Here is a 23,862-nt window from a genome sequence, read left to right on the forward strand (position 1 = left end):
GCCTTCACCAAAGCAACTTGACTGGAGAAATTAAATAGAGAGAGAGGTTATTGTGATTTATTAATATGTTATAAGAATAATATATTAAAGGAAAAATCATATTTGTTTAATTAATATTGGTCAATAATTAATTAGGAATTAATTTTGTGATCAAGTGTAATTAATTAAACTAGAGGGGCTGAATTGTAATTATAAGTTAAGTTGCAAGATAGGGCAATATTTATCCTTGTTAAAGGATGGACGAATTCAAGGATAAGGATATCCTTAAAATCGTCCAAGGATAAGTAGATAAGAGTTTTTCAAGGCTTATCTTGTGGTTGCTTGGTGGGCAAGCAACTGGATAAGGATAATGACTGAAACCCTAATCTAAACCCTATATAAACACCCCTAGGCCTTTAGAATTTGTGCACATGCTCCTAAGAGGTCCCAAGGACGAATTCCATCTCCTCCCTCCTCTATCTTAAGCCTCTCCAATTGCTTGTGGTGTTTGTGAGCCATTAGAGGCACTACACTTGTGGTGCTTGCTTTCAAGACTTGGGATTTGAAGATTTAAGTTGTTATTGCAATATAACAACAAGAGGTATGTAATCCAATATTGTATGTTAATTTCGAAAATAGCAATGCACATTAGGGTTTTATTCTTGTGTTCATAATGTTGTGTATCTAATAGTGAAAACATAGATCCAAACTAGGGTTGCATGCACACTTAGGATTGTTTCTATAAAACCCATCAGTGGTATCAGAGCCTTTGGTTAACTTGTTTTCAATTAGTTTTATTCAATTGTATGAACTTGACAAATTAGGGTTTATAGCCAATAAACCCTAGGAGGCCATAGATTTCGAGATTAGGGTTTCCTAACCCTAATTTGCGAAAATCTTGAAAGGGTTTTTGAATCCTTTCCTTTCAATCCAAGATTTCGAAATCTAGGGTTTGCAAACCCTTAGATTTCGAGATTTGCCTCCTTCCCCATGATAAGATCCTAAATTTTAGGGATTTGGATAATCCCATATCCTGTAATTATCCTTTAATAGTTAAATATGGTAATTAAAGATCATGAATTATCCCATCCCTATTTTCGAAATTTATAGAGGGATTTAAGGGATTAGGATAATTTAAATGTTTAAATGGTAATTATCTTTTAGATTTAGATAATCCCTTATGATTTGATAATTTAAATTAATAGTTTAATTTAAGATAATTATTAAATCAAGAGTTTTAATAATTAAAATTTTAATTTAAGTGACATTAAATTTCGAAAATTTTAATTGAAGATTAAAACCCTAGTATTTTTAAAATGTTTAAAATACACCATATACTATTATATTATTAGAAGCTTAATAAATAAATATATATATATATATATATATATATATATATATATATATATATATATATATATGTGTGTGTGTGTGTATAATTAAAATGCTAGTCTTACCGTTAGTATGCCTCATTCACGAAGCCGGTCTATAAGGTGGGTATAAGGTTGCGGCCTATAAAATAGAGCTTAATGGGTGTACACTCACACCCACCGCTTGCTTGATCGGTGGAGGGTCGTTAGCCGAACGGGTAAGGATAGGGCAACCTTATTCTCTCATTAAAAGTATAATAAGAAATACAAAGTAACTACATGTTTTCTAAAATTTCCCAATCTTAGTTATTTTAGGAAAAGTGAATTTGATGCAATCCCATTAAGAAGTTAGTGGAGCGTGCGTGGTTTACTGGCACACTAATTGGTTCTAAGCGAAAGTGGCAAAGGGTGATTCGTTGTTTATCATAGTTCGATGGAGCGTGTGTGGTTTACTGGCACATCGAATAGGTGATCGTTACAACGAAGGCACCATGTGAATTTGCATGGTAATTCACACCCACTTTGTGATCCTCGGTATCCCAGTCACAAACGAGAGGGGCATATCGAGATTTAAACATACCATTGAAAAGTTTCAATGAATCTCATCCGAACCTAGGAATTCTCAATACATTTAGAACTTAGAGTTAGGTTTTTCATGATGGAGAATTAGTGAATCGTCATTCACTTACCTTCAAATTATTTGCATTTAGATTACGGCATCCCTTTTCTAAGATGTAAATATTGTTGTTGGATCCTAGCCCTAATTTTTTCTAATTGGGTGATAATTAGGGATTCATATTCTAATATATCTTTGTCCTTTCTATTTGTAGATGTCGAAGACAAACAACGCTGCTGATAGTTCTTTCACATTGATGAGCCTTTGTCAAAAGGTCACTTTCGATGGGACGAACTTTAGCGAATGGATAAGATACATTCGCATGATCGCTCGCTACGAGGACAAGGAGTATGTCCTTGATGAAAAGCTCGAGAAGATAAATCTAGAAATCACTACTCCAGCTGAAATGAGTGCTTTTGAGACTCATGAACGTGATGCAACGAAGGTTCACTGCATCATGATAGCCACAATGAACTCCGAATTCCAAAAGTCCTATGAGGACATGTATCCATACGAGATGCACCAAGACTTATTGGAGAGATACCACGAAAACGCGAGACAAGAGTGTTATGAGATTTTCACTAACATGATTTCCGCTAAGATGGGTCATGGAGAGTCTCTTACCGTGCACCTGCAAAAGATGCAAAGGTATGTCGATCGTCTTCGCAAGTTGAATGTTGACTTTGGGGAAGACTTGGCAATCGACATGGTGCTTCACTCTTTGCCTCCGAGCTACAATCAATTTAGGATGACCTACCACATAAACAAAGAGGAGGTCACACTAAGCAAGCTCCAAGGTCTTTTGAGGGTCGCTGAGAGCAACTTCAAAGACAAGTCTGTTGCAACAACTCCCAATCCACCCACTGCTCCTGTCTTGGCTATTGGTCAAGGGAAGGGAAAGAAGAGGAAGGCTTCATCCAAGAACCAACGCAAGGTGAAAGCCCGAGATGGTGCCTCTTCTCGTGGGACCAAAGTTGATCCCGCTAAGCCCTGCTCTAACCCTAAGGAGGCTGAATGTCACCACTGCCACAAGATAGGACATTGGAAGAGAAGCTGCCCAGAGTACCTGCAAGCCATCAAGGAAGGAAAGATCAAGCCATCTTTCGCAGGTATATATACACAATTAAATCTAACGATTCTAATCATGATATTTCTTGGGTTCTTGATACCGGTTGTGGTTACCACATTTGTTCTAATGTGCAAGGACTAAAAAGAAGTAGGGATGTGGAGCAAGGAAGGATAAATCTAATCATGGGGAACAGAAGATCGTCGCCTGTAACCAAGATTGGAGTATATTCTTTAGTGCTTAGGAATAGTTTATGTTTAGATTTAGAAAATTGTTGCTATTCGCCAGAAATGGCTAGAAACATCATTTCATTTCATGGTTTGTTTAGACAAGGTTTTAGATTTTCTTTTAATAATGAGAATGGTTCTATTTTAGCTTATCTAAATGGTGTCTTTTACTTTGAAGCTATACCATGTAATGGAATTTATGAAACTGTTATGATTGTTGATAACTTAGGAAATGATGTTTTGAATATAGATTCTTCCAATAGTTTGGACAAAGCATCCTTATGGCATAGTCGTCTTGGACATGTCAACAAGAAACGCATAGCCCAAATCCAAAAGGATGGAGTGTTGGAGTCATTTGACCTTAGGGAAGATGACACGTGTGAGTCTTGTTTGCTTGGAAAGATGACTAAGTCACCCTTCGCTGGTACGTGCGAAAGGAGTGAAGGTTTATTGGACCTAATACATACCGATGTATGTGGACCGTTTAGATCAACCACGAAGGATGGGAACCGCTTCTACGTGACTTTTACTGATGACTATAGTAGATATGGGTATATCTATTTAATCAAGCAAAAGTCAGAAACTTTTGAAAAGTTCAAAGAGTTTAAGAATGAAGTGGAGAATCAATTGGGCAGGAAGATCAAGATGCTTCGATCCGATCGAGGAGGAGAGTACCTAAGTCTTGAATTCCACGAATATCTCAAGGAGTGTGGAATAGTTTCGCAATTAACGCCACCTAGGACACCACAATTGAATGGTGTGGCAGAAAGGCGTAATCGAACCTTATTGGATATGGTTCGCTCTATAATGAGTCGTGCTTCACTATCGATCTCTTTTTGGGGGTATGCCTTAGAGACTACCGCCCATATCCTTAACCGAGTCCCTACTAAGAAGGTTGCCAAAACACCTCACGAGATGTGGACGGGGAAAGCTCCTTCGTTGGCACATATCAAGGTTTGGGGTTGCGAAGCTTTCGTAAGACGAGACACTCACGACAAACTTGAACCTCGAAGTGAGCGATGTATTTTCATCGGCTACCCGCAGAACACTTACTTAGAGAAAGTACTAAAACGTTTTAGTATGGAAAACTCGAAGAAGGGAGAAATACCGATACAAAGCAATGCCAAATTGAGTAAGACTCAAAGTCCGAGTACCGAAGCTGAGATAGCTGAAATGAGCCGAGTTCCATACGCTTCCGCAGTTGGCTTAATCATGTACGCTATGACTTGTACTCGCCCTGATGTAGCCTTTGCTTTGAGCATGGTTAGTAGATATCAAGGGAAACCTGGCAGAGAACATTGGATTGCTGTGAAGAATATCCTTAAGTACCTTCGGAGGATGAAGGAATGGTTTTTAGTCCTCGGAGGGAGTGATGACTTGAAGGTGCGAGGGTATAGTGACGCCAGCTTCCAAACCGATAGGGACAACTATCGTTCGTAATCGGGCTGGGTCTTTACTCTAAATGGAGGAGCAGTGACTTGGAAGAGTTCCAAACAGGAAACAGTAGCTGATTCAATGTGCGAATCAGAGTACATAGCAGCGAGCGAAGCGTCGAAGGAGGCAATATAGCTGAAGAACTTCATTGGTGACCTTGGAGTTGTACCCGCCATAAAGGAGCCCATGGAGATTTTTTATGATAATGAAGGAGCGGTTGCCTTGACCAAGGAACCGAGGGATCATGGTAGATCTCGACATATCGACAGAAAATATCACTTCATCAGACATCCTGTAGAAGAAGGACAACTCGTAGTGAAGAGGATATCATCAGAAGATAACCCAACAGATCCGCTTACGAAGGGACTGAGTAGGGTTAAGCACTTGCAGCATGCTAGGAGTATTGGGATGAAATATGGTATTAACATAGATTAGATAGTTTTAGAAACGTGTAATAGATAAATGTAATTGACATTTGATGATTAAATAAAGGAGTTTTATTTATAAGTAAAGCTACTGTCATATGTTAATTGTTTAACTATTGTTTCAATTTTTGCATGTTTTGACTTCCAAAATAATTGAGTTTATTAGGAATAATCGAATTATTCAAATTGTCCACAATCGTTCATGTGTTGGAAGTAGATATGAATGAAGATTGTCATGAATTGGTGCGTAGATTTTCTAAATGGTATTAGACATGGCAAAGGGTTGATGCGACGTTCATGAGTGCTTATGAACTGGTTTTGAGCATTGGAATAAACCCGCGCTTGATGGAATCACCGTATGGAATATGATATATAAGAGGTGATCGCAAGACGATAATATCATATAGTATTAAAACCTAGATATATGGTTTATTATTTGCTAATTGATTGTACATTGATAATGCGAAAACGCATTGGTAACTCAATGTTATAAAACGCATTGTTGTGTATAGTTGATTATTGAATAAGTAAATGCATATAAGTCGAAGTTTATCTGTAAATTTTATCCTAAGAGGGTAGAAGAGATATCTCGGCCGCTCGATGATTTGATTTGACTTATGTGCCGAGCCTGGTCAGAATTAAATTTATGTGTTCGATTAAGTTCGATGTCAAATAAATCGGAGATCGAGAAACCTAAATGATTGACTAATCATTCCATAGAATTGTCAGCATTATATCTAACAGAGGACTGTACGATCCCTTATCTAGAGGACAGGTTACTGATAAGATCAGAGTTTGACAACGTCTTTGAGAGCTACGATTGCTAATCGGGTTACACGTTACATTTGTGGTTACTAGACTTATCCAAGTGGGAGACTGTTGGATTAGTGTCTAAGCTCGTAACCATATTTGGTAAGTACTTGACCCGGTTGTGCATGGTCCTTTTAGGTTGCCTTCACTAAAGCAACTTGACTGGAGAAATTAAATAGAGAGAGAGGTTATTGTGATTTATTAATATGTTATAAGAATAATATATTAAAGGAAAAATCATATTTGTTTAATTAATATTGGTCAATAATTAATTAGTAATTAATTTTGTGATCAAGTGTAATTAATTAAACTAGAGGGGCTGAATTGTAATTATAAGTTAAGTTGCAAGATAGGGCAATATTTATCCTTGTTAAAGGATGGACGAATTCAAGGATAAGGATATCCTTAAAATCGTCCAAGGATAAGTAGATAAGGGTTTTCAAGGCTTATCTTGTGGTTGCTTGGTGGGCAAGCAACTGGATAAGGATAAGGACTGAAACCCTAATCTAAACCCTATATAAAGACCCCTAGGCCTTTAGAATTCGTGCACATGCTCCTAAGAGGTCCCAAGGACGAATTCCATCTCCTCCCTCCTCTATTTTAAGCCTCTCCAATTGCTTGTGGTGTTTGTGAGCCATTAGAGGCACTACACTTGTGGTGCTTGCTTTCAAGACTTGGGATTTGAAGATTTAAGTTGTTATTGCAATATAACAACAAGAGGTATGTAATCCAATCTTGGATGTTAATTTCGAAAATAGCAATGCACATTAGGGTTTTATTCTTGTGTTCATAATGTTGTGTATCTAATAGTGAAAACATAGATCCAAACTAGGGTTGCATGCACACTTAGGATTGTTTCTATAAAACCCATCAGTAATTGATAGACCACCTGGAAGCGAAACCTTGTCAATAAATTTCCTAGTATCATGAACCAAAAACCTGATGACACCATCAACATCCCATCTCCAATAATCCTTCTCATTTGTGGGCTGAAAATTGCCAATAAGGTTTATCAAATCATCAAGTTGTTGTTGCAAAACACATCCACATATTTGACGACTCCAAGACCACAACCAACCGTTAGACCACCTTTCCGCAATGGAACTATCCTAATTTCGGTCAACACGAAAAAGACGATTAAATCTAAAATTCAGAGCCATGTTCCCTATCGAAACATCCGACCAAAAGCGAGTACTTCGACCATCACCAATTTTTTTCCGAATGCAAGAATAAGGTATGACAACTTTATCATGCATCATGTTTATCGAACCCACAATCCGAGACCAAACTCCAAAAATATGAATCTTAGCATTCTAAAGAGAATCACCTGAATTATACCCATGTACCTCTAAAATTACCTTAACCCATAAAGCACCTTCTTCATTTACAAATCGTCACCGCCACTTTTGAATCAAAGCACAATTAAGGGCCATTAGGCTTCCAAATCCAAGACCCCCATTCTCCTTTGAAGACATCACCATATTCCAGTTAACCCAAGCCAACTTCTTTTTGTTTTCACTCGAACCCCAAAAAAACTTGGCTCGCAATGCCTTTAAATGTTTTTTCACCTGAGCTGGCATTGAGAAAAGAGACATATAATTTAGGATATGATTTTTGTTTAAAAGAAAATTAAAAGGATGAAGTGACCAATGACACAGTGCCATGTGACAAAATGCATAACATAAGAGGTTGTAATCTTTGATCGTCGTTGACCAAGTCAACGATAATCTTTGATTTTTTCTTGTTTTTCTACACATAATCATCTACAACATGCAATGATAAACAAAATATTACATAGCTTTCTCATAGTATAGGTCATCCCTTCAAAAAAACCCTTTCGAGCTCCGCTCAATACTAGAAACTAGAAACACGGTTTGATTTTGACGCCAAAAAGCGTCAGAAATTAGTCTAAAACAGAAAAAGCGAGATGTTTCCAACAAAAAAATACATCAGAAAAATTTCCTAGAAAACCTTTTTTCCGAAAGATTTCTGGCACTTTTTTAGACACTTCTAGACGAAGTATTTATGGTCAGAAGTTTCCTCGTTTTTCCCATACATGTCATTTTGCTCAGTCTTTTAGGCTTTTCTGGTACAATATTGTTTCAAGACATTTCCATAGAAATATCTTTTTGTGAAAATGATACTTTTTGGTGACAATTTTCCTAGGCATTTATGAGAGAAACTCCTTTGTGATTGTCTTTAGTGACGCATCCTGACATTTACAAGGAAATGTGCAATTAAAAAAAACACACACACATACATAACAAAATTCAGATTTTTTGCCCTAGACTCTATCCTTACGCTTCTTGAATATCTCCATAATATTTTTTGCGGCGACTTGGATGATCATAAAATGACTTGGATTGCTTGGTGTAAAGTTATGGCTCCAAAGAAGGACCAAGGATGTAATGTTTCAATTTCACAACAAAAATTTTCATTTTTAATTAGGGAAAAACTGTTCACTTTCAGAATACAAGATGAGAAACCAAAAGTTCCAAAGTACATTATTTAAAATCAGGGTATTATAGTAAACGCAAAATCTTCATTGTTATCGATGAATGTGTACAGTCATGCCTTCACCTTTTCATGATCACAAATGATGCTTGAAAACAATAACAACTGGGTAAGCACGAAACTTAGTGAGTTTTCCCAAATACCACATACAACACAACATAAATAAACAACTACATGGATATCAGCAACCTTGGAGACTACCTGAAGTCTCAGTTGACAAACTACATGCCCTGTGGGTTATCATCAACCTTGGAGACTACCCGAAGACTCAATACACACAACAGTACATATCACAGCAAATAGACCTAGTTGGTCGACACCGTGCTTTATGGAGAGTTACGTTATGAGTTGAACCATCAGCCAATAGTGGAGAGGTCACTTTCTGTGACCAGAGTTGTGCTATTTCCGTTTCCTATGAGAAACAAAAGAGATATTGAGACTTTCGGTTTTTGAGCTTGGGGGTAAACCTTGTGGGGTAGCATTGGTTGTGATCTTTCACCAGAGTATCTGGGCAGTATGTCTACCGCACGGTAATATTATAGTGTGAGAGGGTCATCAGTGACGACTGAGAGGGTCACAGATATACCTTATTTGAGTATAGTAGGGCTTATGCTAGCAACAGGTTGGGTGACCACGAGGAGTATATCAGGGCGGTGGCCATCATCATCTGTGATGGATATCAAGTGAGGGAGTAAGGTCTTTGCTGTCATGATAATTCTCATGATGGGACGTTGGTTGGGAAGTCAAAGATGAGGAGTGTGCGAATTCATTATTCTCAGACTGAGAGTCATAACCACTACGTGACAGTTGATATGTCTGGTAGTGTGTCGGTATGAGATTTGAATGACGTTGGGAGGTTGGTCGAGGAATCAGAAATGAGGTGCGTGATAGTGCATTATTTCTAGATTGAGAGTCAGGACTGTGTCAGGACAGTCGGAGTATCCGACGGTGTGTCGATCTGAGGCATTCAAGATGACTAGAGGCAGTCACGTTGGGGAATTTTTGAGCATTTTATCTAAGATTTGGGATGTTTGGAGTTGCTTGGCCTCTGTTGGAAAGATCATCGAGTGTATTTTCCAAGAGTAAGTGTGATGTACCTAGTGAAATGGTCTGTGGAATAAATTGTCGGTGTAGCAAAATGGCGATGGTTCGAGCCCCGAGTGGGGGAGAACCGGGTATTTTATTTAGAGAATCAGGGATTTGTTCAAAGACGGTTAGTGGACTGGATATCGAGACCTATAATATGAATGCATGAGACCAGGGTTATTGGTGGTAAAGGTGAAGTGCAGAGCGAGGTAATGCCTGATGTACAGGATCATGAAAGGATGGGTGTATCCACGGCAAGTGGCCGCCGATCAGGAAAATCTATTGAGGTCAAGAATTTTTCCGGATTGCAAACATTTGGATTCAAGGCGGATGGGTCATTGAGGTTTGGAGTCGATTGCCGGAGTAATAGTTCGATGTATGGATTGTTACCTGCATTTTGAAAAGGATAGTAGTTGTTTGGGTAACCAACTTCAGGGTCGGTATGATTATTCTTGCATAGGTTTTGAGCAATAGAGGAGGGAGTTTCGGTTTGTCGTCAACAAGTTCTGAGTCATTGGTGATTCCTCTATATTTCAAAATTGAGGGTTGGAGTATTTCGAAGTTGCGAGTTGTGCGAGAGGAAGATCGGTGGTGGAGTCGAGATATTGTGAGATTATGGAAGGATACATTGTGGTATCCGAGTATGATGCCATGGGTGGCCGATCAGTGGTTGAGGCAATGCATCATGAGGTTCTGTAATGGCATACCGAGGTATTTGAGTATGAGGCCCTAAAATTCCAGATTATTTTGAGACTTGAGTCATGAGATGGAAAGTGGAGTATCAAGTGACGACGGTTCCAGTGGGAGCCCTTCAGCTAACTGTCATCAAGCAGAAATATTCAAGAGTGTAAATTGCAGCAAGAAAAGTGTTGGTCATTGCGGTTGTCGTCAAGAGTGGTGGTGCTTAACCTGGGTGGGTGTGTGTACCTATCTATGTTGAGCCGTGGAGTATTTGATTGTGAACTCAGTGGGGTGATGACTCGAGGAGGAGATTATGAGGTGATAAAAGGGTGAGCGGATCCGAGTGTGAGTAATCACTTCGGATTATTAGGGGAAAATCATGGAGTGAACCATGGTGAGTCAGTAAGAGAGTGTCGTGATACTGTTGGGAGTTGTAGTGTTCACCAGCTAACGAGAGAGTGTTGTGATACTGCGCGGAGCCGTAGTGTTCACCAGTCAGCGAGAGAGTGTTGTGATACGGCGGGGAGCCGTAGTATTCATGAGTCAGTGAAAGAGTGTCGTAGGCCTGCGGGGAGCCGTAGCCTTCACAGATTAGCGAGAGGAAATGTTATGATACTATAGGGATCCGTATTATTCGCTAGTCAGAGCATGACGTAGAAGACTTTTTAGGCTTGGGTAGCCTTATTCTTTGAGTTTTGGGAACATGGTGGTCGGATCAGAGACGAGACTGGGGTCTCCATATTTGTCGGGAATCGTTATATTTTGATTTGAGTTGTGGTTATCACAATTGAAGGAATTGGAGAAGTTATGTATGCGTAGGTTGCAGGTCATGGGTCATAAGTTGAGTACCTTATTAGGACGAGTGGTTCCAATTCTATGTCGGACCAGACTTTCGAGTTTGAGTTTGGCTTTGGAGCGTATTGAATAGGCGAAGGAGATTCCGGATTCAGCAATGGGTTTCATTCTGAGGGGTATTGTGTGCCATCCGATGTCTTAGGCTTGAGTGGGTCAATTTGTTTGTATAGGGAGGACCGCGAGGTGCATGGAACTAATGAGTAGTAGATGACAGAGGTCTAGGGTGAGACGACTTTAGTTGGGATTAGGGTATCGTTTTGGGTAAAGCGAACTTCGTGACTCGTGTGTCACAATGGGCCGAGATAGTTTTTGTAAGAGGGAAGTCAGTGAAACATTTTGGGGCATGAAATGGGTAACATTTGGAGGTTCAACTGTGGGGTCGGGGGTTGACCTGGTGCTCAGTGTTGAAAGGGATATGGAGAGGAAGCTGGGGCTTATGATTTTAGATGTCAGAGGACACCTCTGAGCAAGCATGGTCATTTTCTTATGTCTGAAAACAGGGTGTGGAGAGTTCTTTGTTTAGATATGTTAGTCCCCAAAAATGCCTGTGGATCAATCAGGTCCGTTTGATGGTGCGAAATCCCAATCAAACGGATGATGTCAGATCAAGTAGAAGAGAAGGAGAAGAAGAATAATATGAATCTTCAATGTATTGAATAGATTGGAATGATGCTCCTTTACATGAGATTCACACACACACACACATAAGCTCCCGTTTCTCTCTATTTAGTTCATCAATCTTTTCCTCACACCCTTCACCCCTATATATATACATGAGAATATGGGCCGGGTAAACATGGGTCGTAAATAGGGTTTATAGCCGTAAACCTGTTTACGGCCGTAAACACCTCCCTGGTCGTAAACTTGACCGTAAACACATAAGATAATACATAAAAATACAATTTCCTAGAAAAAGCAAAGTATAAACCATAATATTGACCCAACAATCTCCCCCTTGGTTTATAGCTTTCTTTTCTTTTCTTAAATGACCCAACAAGCTCCACCTAAAAAGTAGCTGGCTTTCTTGATAATCTTCATTGGGAACTTGGCTTCAGCATTAATCTTCAAATTCTTCACGACTTCAAGATGAACTTGATGAATCTTCAATGAATGACTTCATCTTGAGCGGTTGGGCATTTCTTCAGAATTTGGCATTGAACGCACGTTGGGTGAGGAGGCTTGACGTACTGATTCTTGAAAGATAGCGCTTTCAGCTTGAGAATCTTCAGAGAGAACATCAGAGAGAATAAATCTTCTGGATCACTTCAGCAGGAACAAAGATAGCAACAGATTGATTGAGGAGGCTTCAATGCAATCTGTCACATAATCTTCAATTGCAGCTTCACCTTGCTTCTGGGGTTGAAGGATTGAATGTTTAAAGAATAATCTTCATTTCTTGCTCCTTCTAATGCGAATTCTTCGATGCTCACGGACGAGGCTTTGGCTAAGAAATCTTCAACACAAACACCATGAGTCTTATCTATACCTGAAATCACTTTTCAAGACAAAACAAAACTAAAAGAAAACTTAGCACACAAATTAAAACAGAAACAAAAATATTTTTGGATTTTTGATTTTTCTGAACAAGAAATAAAACATAAATAACACTATTTTTGTATTTTTAATTTTTGTTCTTTGATTTTTTTTTTGAATTTTTCTGATTTTTTTATTATTATTTTTTATTTTTTATTTTCATTATTTTTAATTTTTAATTCTCCCCTAATATTTAAGTTAGAAGAAACTATGACAAATTTAACAAAAATAAAAATGATATCTAACTCTAAGAGTGATTTGGGATCAAAGTTTTTAGACAGCCTTTATCCACTTGTCAGTACCTTCTATCTTCACATCTTTGTCTGGTTGATCGTCGGTATTGTTGTCCACTTAAACACAAAAAATTGTGACAAATTTAGGACATACTATTTGAAATAAGACAAGGTGAACTTAAGTTCCTAGATATTATATCTGATCCTAAGTTCCTAGATACTATATCTTAAGGACCATTCAACTGACGACGACCAAGGATATTGTTGTCCACGTAAATTGAGCAACGAGATCTATAGACAATTTGTATGTGTTCAATTTTAAGTGTACTAGAACGTGTTTCCCGCTTCCTGATATGCCCCATCCATCAAGAGCTTCCAGAGTACTCCTTACACCGGGTGAGCAGACAACCATTCAGAGAGAGGATAGATTCAGAATTCTATTACTTATTACCTCAGAGGGGTTGAGAAGTAGAAGGTTGCATATGCTGTGTACCAGGTCGGATTAGAAGTCACGCAAAGGAGACAACATATGGCTAACAGATAAGAAGCATTTCACATATATAACATGCAGAGAAATAGAGTTGCATATGTTGTGTACCAGGTCGGATTGGAAGTCACGCAAAGGAGACAACATATGACTAACAGACGGAAAGAAAGAAAATGGTATTCTACAGACCTAATTTATCGGAATTTACCAGTCGCCCCATCCAACCGGAATTAAGTATAGAATCCGCACATCGAGGAAAATTTAAACCACAGTTCCAAGTACGGGTTCATTTAATGTGACGAGTAGATTCCCAAATATATCTCCCTGCTCAACCTATCCAGGCGTTGTATTGTCAGGTTGAATGGATCTAACTAGGTCAAAATTTGTCAAGCCTATAAATTTCCTAAGTTCAACTCTGCCTAGTCATGCCATTTTAAAATTTTTCGTGCCTACCGACGCATCAAACCAGAGCATAGACTCTTCAACTTTGGGTATGTTACGCAGACTCAGGTTGCCTGTTATCACTTGATAATATCACTTCCCAAAACATCTCCCTCAAACACATTTCATAACCAATATATTTTTTATTTTCTGATTTTCTGATGTTTTTGGATTTTTGAAAATTTTCTAATTTTTGTTTTGTTTTTATTTCTCCCCCTAAATTTATGCATAGGAGAGAAACGAAAGTAAATGCGCAAATTTAAACTATCCTAAAACAAAAATTTGTCTTTAAAGCGAATCAACTTAATAAAAACACAGGAGTATAGAGAAGATAACTCAAATTGTAAGTCACCGATTGAATTTGCATCCAGAAGTTCTGAGAACAGAACGCGTAAACTCAGAACAGATCCGAAAATTCTTCATGTCATTAAGCACAAACCCCGTGAGTGATCTCTTCCTTTCTTCCTTTCCCGCAAAAGGACACATACTCTCAACAAAGGTCTGAATGTTGTATAGTTGAGAGATGTCCCCAATCATATGCCAGGAGCAGCCACTACCAACAAACCGAAGTCTAATGATATGCCTCCATAGCTGCTTCGACACAAAGCGGGATCAGTTGGTCTTTGGAACCCAGTCCATTTTGAAACTGGGTCGACCTTTGTCATCCTTGCATGGTACTCTCTCGCATGACATATCCTGCTTATCACAAACAGAAGATGTAAAAACGTTAGAAGCATTAGGAGATTTGGGAGAGTGAGCCTTTGGAACCCATTTGTAGTTAGGTTTAACCCATTTCTTTTTTGATCTGATGGGTGGCTCGGTACTTGCTTTTGAACTTGATGTCGGCCGTTGAGATGATTTTGATTTTGGCTTCACAGGAGCATCTCTTCAACTAGACTTCTGGGCCACCATTTCCTTCTTGCTCTTGGGAGTTGGATGCTTGGCCTTGGGAGTTGAATTCTTGGCTTTCATGGCATTCCAGTCGGCATTATCTGAACATGACCTTGAGGGGTTTCTTTTGGAGTATCTCCCTCTTGGCACGTTCTGCCAACCTTGTGCATAGTAGGGAACGTACGTGCGATTTGGACAATTTCTGGCAATGTGTTCAGGTGTTCCACAATGAAAACATGTCTTTTTCTTCACTGTGAAGTTGTTTCTTCCTGCTCCTGGTGGCGTATCTTTGCCTTGTCTCTGGTTGTTCCCACATGCACACTTGCCACAAGAACTCTGTTGCGTTGGAATTGGTGGCCTGTATTTCTCAACGTCAGGTTAATCGGAAGAAGTTGAGTTCGAAGCAACAGATTCAGAGTTCAAGGAGATGTTGGTTTGTTCAATGGTTTTCTCCTTGTTCTCATCTTTTGCTACTTTACCTGCACATGAAGTAGAAACATTAGTATTTTCAACCTAAATAAATCCTCCTGACACAAATCCAGCTCGTTTGCCATATCGAAGATGTGGCTCCCTGTCAGTTTCGTCATGTGTCATAGGGATGGATGTGTAGTTATGATTATAAGGAGGAGGTACACTATCATACCCTAGACCCTTGTTTTGATTTTCTTTGAATTTTAATTAGGTTTCATATAAGGACTCGACTGTCTGACTTGACGCAGTATAATTTTTAAAACTAACGTCTGTTTTTCCACACTTAATTTTTAAAGCGTCAAGTTCTTCAGTTATAGCAGCAAGTTGTCTCTTAATATAGTTATAATTTTCACACTTGTTGCTATACTCTTCCTGAAGTTTCCTAAAGTCTTTGGTTTTTGCTTCCAATTCAGCCTTCAGGGGTTTCTGTCCTTTCCTGAGTTAATATCTTTAATATCTCAGGTCCTCAACTTCCCTTTTTAATAAATCAATTTGTTCCCGAAGAAATTTAATCGTATCTTCACTAGATAGCGTACATGAAACTTCACATGATTGAGAACATGAAACTTCATTGACCGAAAGGTTTGCGGAACTCATTGTTTTTCGACAATTCAAAGCGTCAAGTTCTTCAATTATATCAGCCAGACTAAGACGATTGAGATCTTTTGTCTTCTTGATGTCAGCCACGTGCATATCCCATGATTTCGGAAGTGCATTCAGCAGTTTTTTGTTTATCTCAGATTTGGACAAGAGGATCCCAGCTGTATTCATCTCAGTAGTGAGTGTAGTAAATCGCTGCAACTAAGTTTCCAGGGATATAATCGAACATGCTGAAATTTTGTCTTAACATCTCCTGACGACTCTCTTTCATGTTTTTCAATTCCTTCGTAAAACTTCAAAAAACTATTAAAATCACAACTAGAAGTCAAACTTAAATTTAAAAATGCCCTTTGACTATAAACCTCAAAAGTCAGTCAAATTTAAAAAAATCAAACTCAAAAGTCAAACTTAAAAGTCAAACCGAAAAGCTAAATTTGAAGATTTAAAAGTTAAATGAAAAAGTCAAAGTTTAAAGTCAAAGGTCAAACCTTCAAAGTCAAAATCAAAATTTTAAATAAAAAGTCAAAAATAAAAATTTAAAATTTAAAAACTAAAATTTTTGGTTGAAAAAAGAATTTAAAATTAAAGGAAAATCAATTTTGGGCTGAAAATGACAAAAATGCGAAAGTTGGAAGCGGTAGGGAATGGTTAAGTTTAAAATTTCAAAGTGAATGCACAAGGGGTTTGCTAGCCGAGATGGTTAGGCACTTAGGTTGCTGATCCGGAGGTCGCAGGTTCGATCCTCGGCTTCTCCTCCTCCAAAGCGCGTCTTATTTTTTTGATGCGATGCGAGGTGAGGCGAGGCGAGGTTGCTGCGATGCGATGCGAGGTGCGAGGACGTGCGAGGCTGCTGATCGAGAAAGCGTGCGAAGCTACTGATGTGATGCGAGGCTTGCTGCTGCTTAGAAGTGTATAAAGTTTAAACAATCAAATGGTTTAACAAAATCCCTTGTATCTCAACTGGATAAGGCGCGTGGTTTGAAGAGTTGGAGGTCTCAAGTTTGATCCTTAGCACCTCTAAATCCCTTTTCTTTTTATACTAAAGAGTTGCTGATGCAAGGACACGGCCGCAAACTCCGGCGACCGTAAACGGTCCTTCAAAGACCGTAAACTCTTCAGAAATCGTTGTTCTCTACGAAAAACAACGTTTTTTCACTCTTTTTGCTCCAAAACTCGATCAAAAACTCGTTTTTACGAAAAACGAGAAGAACAAACCCCCCTTATTTTTGCGAGATCTATCCAAAAACGCAAAAATCTCTTCAAAATAAGATCAAATAAGCTCCAGATCTGAAAAAAATGATTGATACAACCATGCTCTTATACCAATATTTAGTCCCCAAAAATGCCTGTGGATCAATCAGATCCGTTTGATGGTGCGGAATCCCAATCAAACGGATTATGTCAGATCAAGTAGAAGAGAAGAAGAAGAAGAATAATATGAATCTTCAATGTATTGAATAGATTGAAATGATGCTCCTTTACATGAGATTCACACACACACATAAGCTCCCATTTCTCTCTATTTAGTTCATCAATCTTTTCCTCACACCCTTCACCCTTATATATATATATATATATATATATATATATATATATATATATATATATATATATATATATATATATATATATATATATATATATAGACACACACATGAGAATATGGGCCGGGTAAATATGGGTCGTAAACAGGGTTTACGGTCGTAAACACCTCCCTGGCCGTAAACTTGACCGTAAACACTTAAGATATTACATAAAAATACAATTTCCTAGAAAAAGCAAAGTATAAACCATAATATTGACCCAACAATCTCCCCCCTTGGTTTATAGCTTTTTTTTCTTTTCTTAAATGACCCAACAAGCTCCCCCTAAAAAGTAGTTGGCTTTCTTGATAATCTTCATTGGAAACTTGGCTTCAACATTAATCTTCAAATTCTTCACGACTTCAAGATGAACTTGATGAATCTTCAATGAATGACTTCATCTTGAGCAGTTGGGCATTTCTTCAGAATTTGGCATTGAACGCACGTTGGGTGAGGAGGCTTGACGTACTGATTCTTGAAAGATAGTACTTTCTGCTTGAGAACCTTCAGAGAGAACATCAGAGAGAATAAATCTTCTAGATCATTTCAGTAGGAACAAAGATAGCAACAGATTGATTTAGGAGGCTTCAATGGAATCTGTCACATAATCTTTAATTGCAGCTTCACCTTGCTTCTGGGGTTGAAGGATTGAATGTTGAAAGAATAATCTTCATTTCTTGCTCCTTCTAATGTGAATTCTTCGATGCTCACGGACGAGGCTTTGGCTCAGAAATCTTCAACACAAACTCCACGAGTCTTATCTATACCTGAAATCACTTTTCAAGACAAAACAAAACTAAAAGAAAACTTAGCAGACAAATTAAAACAGAAACAAAAATATTTTTGGATTTTTGATTTTTCTGAACAAGAAATAAAACAGAAATAACACTATTTTTGGATTTTTAATTTTTTTTCTTTGATTTTTTTTGAATTTTTCTGATTTTTTTTATTTTTTATTTTCATTATTTTTAATTTTTAATTCTCCCCTAATATTTAAATTAGAAGAAACTATGACAAATTTAACAAAAATAAAAATGATATCTAACTTTAAGAGTGATTTGGGATCAAAGTTTTTAGACAGCCTTTATCCACTTGTCGGTACCTTCTATCTTCATGTCTTTGTCTGGTCGATCGTTGGTATTGTTGTCCACTTAAACATGAAAAATTGTGACAAATTTAGGACATACTATTTGATACAAGACAAGGTGAACTTAAGTTCCTAGATATTATATATGATCCTAAGTTCCTAGATACTATATCTTAAGGACCATTCAGCTGACGATGACCAGGGATATTGTTGTCCACCTAAATTGAGCAACGAGATCTATAGACAATCTGTATGTGTTCAATTTTAAGTGTACTAGAACGTGTTTCCCGCTTCCTGATATGCCCCAGCCATCAAGAGCTTCCAGAGTACTCCTTACACCGGGTGAGCAGACAACCATTTAGAGAGAGGATAGATTCAGAATTCTATTACTTATTACTTCAGAGGGGTTGAGAAGTAGAAAGTTGCATATGTTATGTACCAGGTTGGATTAGAAGTCACGCAAAGGAGACAGCATATGGCTAACAGATAAGAAGTATTTCACATATATAACATGCAGAGAAATAGAGTTGCATATGTTGTGTACCAGGTCGGATTGGAAGTCACGCAAAGGAGACAACATATGACTAACAGACGGAAAGAAAGAAAATGATATTCTATAGACCTAATTTATCGGAATTTACCAGTCACCCCATCCAACCGGAATTAAGGACAGAATCCGCACATCGAGGAAAAGTTAAACCACGGTTCCAAGTACGGGTTCATTTAATGTGACGAGTAGATTCCCATATATATATCTCCCTGCTCAACCTATCCGAGCGTTGTATTGTCAGGCTGAATGGATCTAACTAGGTCAAAATTTGTCAAGTCTATAAATTTCCTAAGTTCAACTCTGCCTAGTCATGCCATTTTAAAAATTTTCGTGCCTACCGACACATCAAACTAGAACATAGACCCTTCAACTTTGGGTACGTTACGCAGACTCAGGTTGCATGTTATCACTTGATAATATCAATTCCCAAAACATCTCCCTCAAACACATTTCATAACCAATATATTTTTTATTTTCTGATTTTCTGATGTTTTTGGATTTTTGAAAATTTTCTAATTTTTGTTTTGTTTTTATTCCCCCCCCCCCCCCCCCCAAATTTGTGCATAGGAGAGAAACGAAAGTAAATGCGCAAATTTAAACTATCCTAAAACAAAAATTTGTCTTTAAAGCGAATCAGCTTAAGAAAAACTCAGGAGTATAGAGAAGAAAACTCAAACTGTAAGTCACCGATTTAATTTGCATCCAGAAGGTCTGAGAACAGAACACGTAAACTCAGAACAGATCCGAAAATTCTTCATGTCATTAAGCACAAACCCCGTGAGTGATCTCTTCCTTTCTTCCTTTCCTGCAAAAGGACACATACTCTCAATAAAGGTCTGAATGTTGTACAGTTGAGAGATGTCCCCAATCATATGCCAGGAGCAGCCACTACCAACAAACCGAAGTCAGATGATATGCGTCCTTAGCTGCTCCGACACAGAGCGGGATCAGTTGGTCTTTGGAACCCAGTCCATTTTGAAACTGAGTCGACCTTTGTCATCCTTGCATGGTACTCTCTCCCATGACATATCCTGCTTATCACAAACAGAAGATGTAGAAACATTAGAAGCATTAGGAGATTTGGGAGAGTGAGCCTTTGGAACCCATTTGTAGTTGGGTTTAACCCATTTCTTTTTCAATCTGATGGGTGGCTCGGTACTTGCTTTTGAACTTGATGTCGTCCGTTGAGATGATTTTGATTTTGGCTTCACGGGAGCATCTCTTAAACTAGACTTCTGGGCCAACATTTCCTTCTTGCTCTTGGGAGTTGGATGCTTGGCCTTGGGAGTTGAATTCTTGGCTTTCATGGCATTCCATTCGGCATTATCTGAACATGACCTTGAGGGGTTTCTTTTGGAGTATCTCCCTCTTGGCACGTTCTGCCAGCCTTGTGCATAGTAGGGAACGTACGTGCGATTTGGACAATTTCTGGAAATGTGTCCAGGTGTTCCACAGTGAAAACATGTCTTTTTCTTCACTGTGAAGTTGTTTCTTCCTGCCCCTGGTGGCGTATCTTTGCCTTATCTCTTGTTGTTCCCACATGCACACTTGCCACAAGAACTCTGTTGCGTTGGAATTGGTGGCCTGTATTTCTCAACGGCAGGTTGATCAGAAGCTGTTGATTTCGAAGCAACAAATTCAGAGTTCAAGGAGATGTTGGTTTGTTCAATGGTTTTCTCCTTGTTCTCATCTTCTGCTACTTTACCTGCACATGAAGCATTCACATTAGTATTTTCAACCTGAATAAATCCTCCTGACACAAATCCAGCTCGTTTTCCATATCGAAGATGTGGCTCCCTGTCAGTTTCGTCCTGTGTCATAGGGATGGATGTGTAGTTATGATTATAAGGAGGAGGTTCACTATCATACCCTAGACCCTTGTTTTGATTTTCTTTGAATTTTAATTAGGTTTCATATAAGGACCCGACTGTTTGTCCACACTTAATTTTTAAAGCGTCAAGTTCTTCAGTTATAGCAGCAAGTTGTCTCTTAATATAGTTATAATTTTCACACTTGTTGCTATACTCTTCCTGAAGTTTCCTAAAGTCTTTGGTTTTTGCTTCTAATTCAGCCCTCAGGGGTTTCTGTCTTTTCCTGAGTTAATATCTTTTATATCTCAAGTCCTCAACTTCCCTTTTTAATAAATCAATTTGTTCCCGAAGAAATTTAATCGTATCTTCACTAGATAGTGTACATGAAACTTCACATGATTGAGAACATGAAAGTTCATTTCCCGGAAGGTTTGCGGAACTCATTGTTCTTCGACAATTCAAAGCGTCAAGTTCTTCAATTATATCAGTCAGACTAAGACGATTGAGAGCTTTTGTCTTCTTGATGTCAGCCACGTGTATATCCCACGATTTCGGCAGTGCATTCAACAGTTTTTTTGTTTATCTCAGATTTGGACAAGAGGATCCCAGCTATATTCATCTCAGTAGTGAGTGTAGTAAATCGTTGCAACTGAGTTTCCAGGGTTTCTCCAGGGATATAATTAAACATGCTGAAATTTTTTCTTAACATCTCCTGACGACTCTCTTTCATGTTTTTCAATTCCCTCGTAAAACTTCAAAAAACTATTAAAAGCACACCTAGAAGTCAAACTTAAATTTAAAAATACCCTTTGACTATAAACCTTAAAAGTCAAATTTAAAAAAATCAAACTCAAAAGTCAAACTTGAAAAGTCAAACCGAAAAGCTAAATTTGAAAATTTAAAAGTTAAACGAAAAAGTCAAAGTTTAAAGTCAAAGGTCAAACTTTAAAAGTCAAAATCAAAATTTTAAGTAAAAAGTCAAAAATAAAAATTAAAAATTTAAAAACTAAATTTTTTGGTTGAAAAAGAATTTAAAATTAAAGGAAAATCAATTTTGGGCTGAAAATGACAAAAATGCGAAAGTTGGAAGCGGTAGGGAATGGTTAAGTTTAAAATTTCAAAGTGAATGCAAAAGGGATTGGCTAGCTGAGATGGTTGGGCACTTGGGTTGCTGATCCGGAGGTCGTAGGTTCGATTCTCGGCTGCTCCAAAGCGCGTTTTATTTTTTTGATGCCATGCGAGGTGAGGCGAGGCGAGGTTGCTGCGATGCGAGGCGAGGTGCGAGGATGTGCGAGGCTGCTGATCGAGAAAGCGTGCGAAGCTACTGATGCGATGCGAGGCTTGCTGCTGCTTAGAAGTGTATAAAGTTTAAACAATCAAATGGTTTAAAAAAAATCCCTTGTAGCTCAACTGGATAAGGCGCATGGTTTGAAGAGTTGGAGGTCTCAAGTTCGATCCTTTGCACCTCTAAATCCCTTATCTTTTTATACTAAAGAGCTGTTGATGCGAGGACGAGGCCGCAAACTCCGGCGACCGTACACACGTTTATGGCCATAAACTCTGCTTCAAAGACTGTAAACTCTTCAGAAATCGCTGTTCTTGACGAAAAACAACGTTTTCTTCATCCTTTTTGCTCCAAAACTCGATCAAAAACTCGTTTTTACGAAAAACGAGAAGAACAAACCCCCCTTATTTTTGTGAGATCTATCCAAAAATGAAAAAATCTCTTCAAAATAAGATCAAATAAGCTCCAGATCTGAAAAAAAAATGATTGATACAACCATGCTCTAATACCAATTGTTAGTCCCCAAAAATGCCTGTGGATCAATCAGATCCGTTTGATGGTGCATAATCCCAATCAAACGGATGATGTTAGATTAAGTAGAAGAGAAGGAGAAGAAGAATAATATGAATCTTCAATGTATTGAATAGATTGGAATGATGCTCCTTTACATGAGATTCACACACACACATATAAGCTCTCGTTTCTCTCTATTTAGTTCATCAATCTTTTCCTCACACCCCTCACCCCTATATATATACATGAGAATATGGGCCGGGTAAACATGGGCCGTAAACAGGGTTTACGGCCGTAAACTCCTCCCTAGCCGTAAACTTGACCATAAACACATAAGATATTACATAAAAATACAATTTCCTAGAAAAGCAAAGTATAAACCATAATATTGACCCAACAAGATAGGTTTCGATTGTAGTGTAGTGGATGGGTCTCTGGTGTAATGCGACCCTTTCATTCCTTGGAGTGTGATTTTGGTTGTTTAGTATGTCTGGAAAGAGTGATCGTGTAACGACCATTTTTCACGTCCAAAAATTTCATTTTTCAATTAATATTTAGTAAAATCATTTGCAAATAAACATTGTCTGATCAAACCATTTCATAAACATATACTATGTCTGAAAACCAAAACATGTGATCAATCAAAATGTCAGAGTATGAATCCCTGAACAATCCCATAAATGCGGAAAACAATGTGTGTGTATGATGTGCCGCTACCGCGCCAGCTCCTTCCCTTTCGACGAAGAGGTACTTGAAACCAAAACTGTAAACTGTAAGCATGAAGCTTAGTGAGTTCCCCCATCGTACCGCATACCATACAATCACATAACATACATACTGCTAGGCTATTCTGGGGTGCCTGACTACCCGGTGCGGCCATTCTGGGGTGCCTGACTACCCGTGCGGCCAGTATGGGGTGCCGTCCTACCCGTGTCAAGCCATTCTGGGGTGCTGACTACCCATCGGTCCTAACAACTGATCATCGGGGACTATTTCACCCCCTACTGCTACTATCACATATATCATAACATAACATATTATCAGACATGTCTGGGGTGTCTGAACTACCCTTTGGTCCTAACAACCGAACTCTACTACTATCACATATAACGTATCATGCTAGCACATAACATATCAGATAGTAGCAAAACTATATGAATATCATAAAGACAATCATCTAACACATAACTCCTACTGGTGGGCCGGCATTGTGTCCGTAGACCCACTGCTACGGGAAGGCAACTCACCTCAAAGTAGCTGCTGATTTGAGCGGGAACTGACTGTCTACTGCTGCTGCTGTTGTTCTGGAAGTTC

This window comes from Lactuca sativa, chromosome 1, assembly GCF_002870075.4.
Source record: "Lactuca sativa cultivar Salinas chromosome 1, Lsat_Salinas_v11, whole genome shotgun sequence".
NCBI lineage: Eukaryota > Viridiplantae > Streptophyta > Magnoliopsida > Asterales > Asteraceae > Lactuca > Lactuca sativa.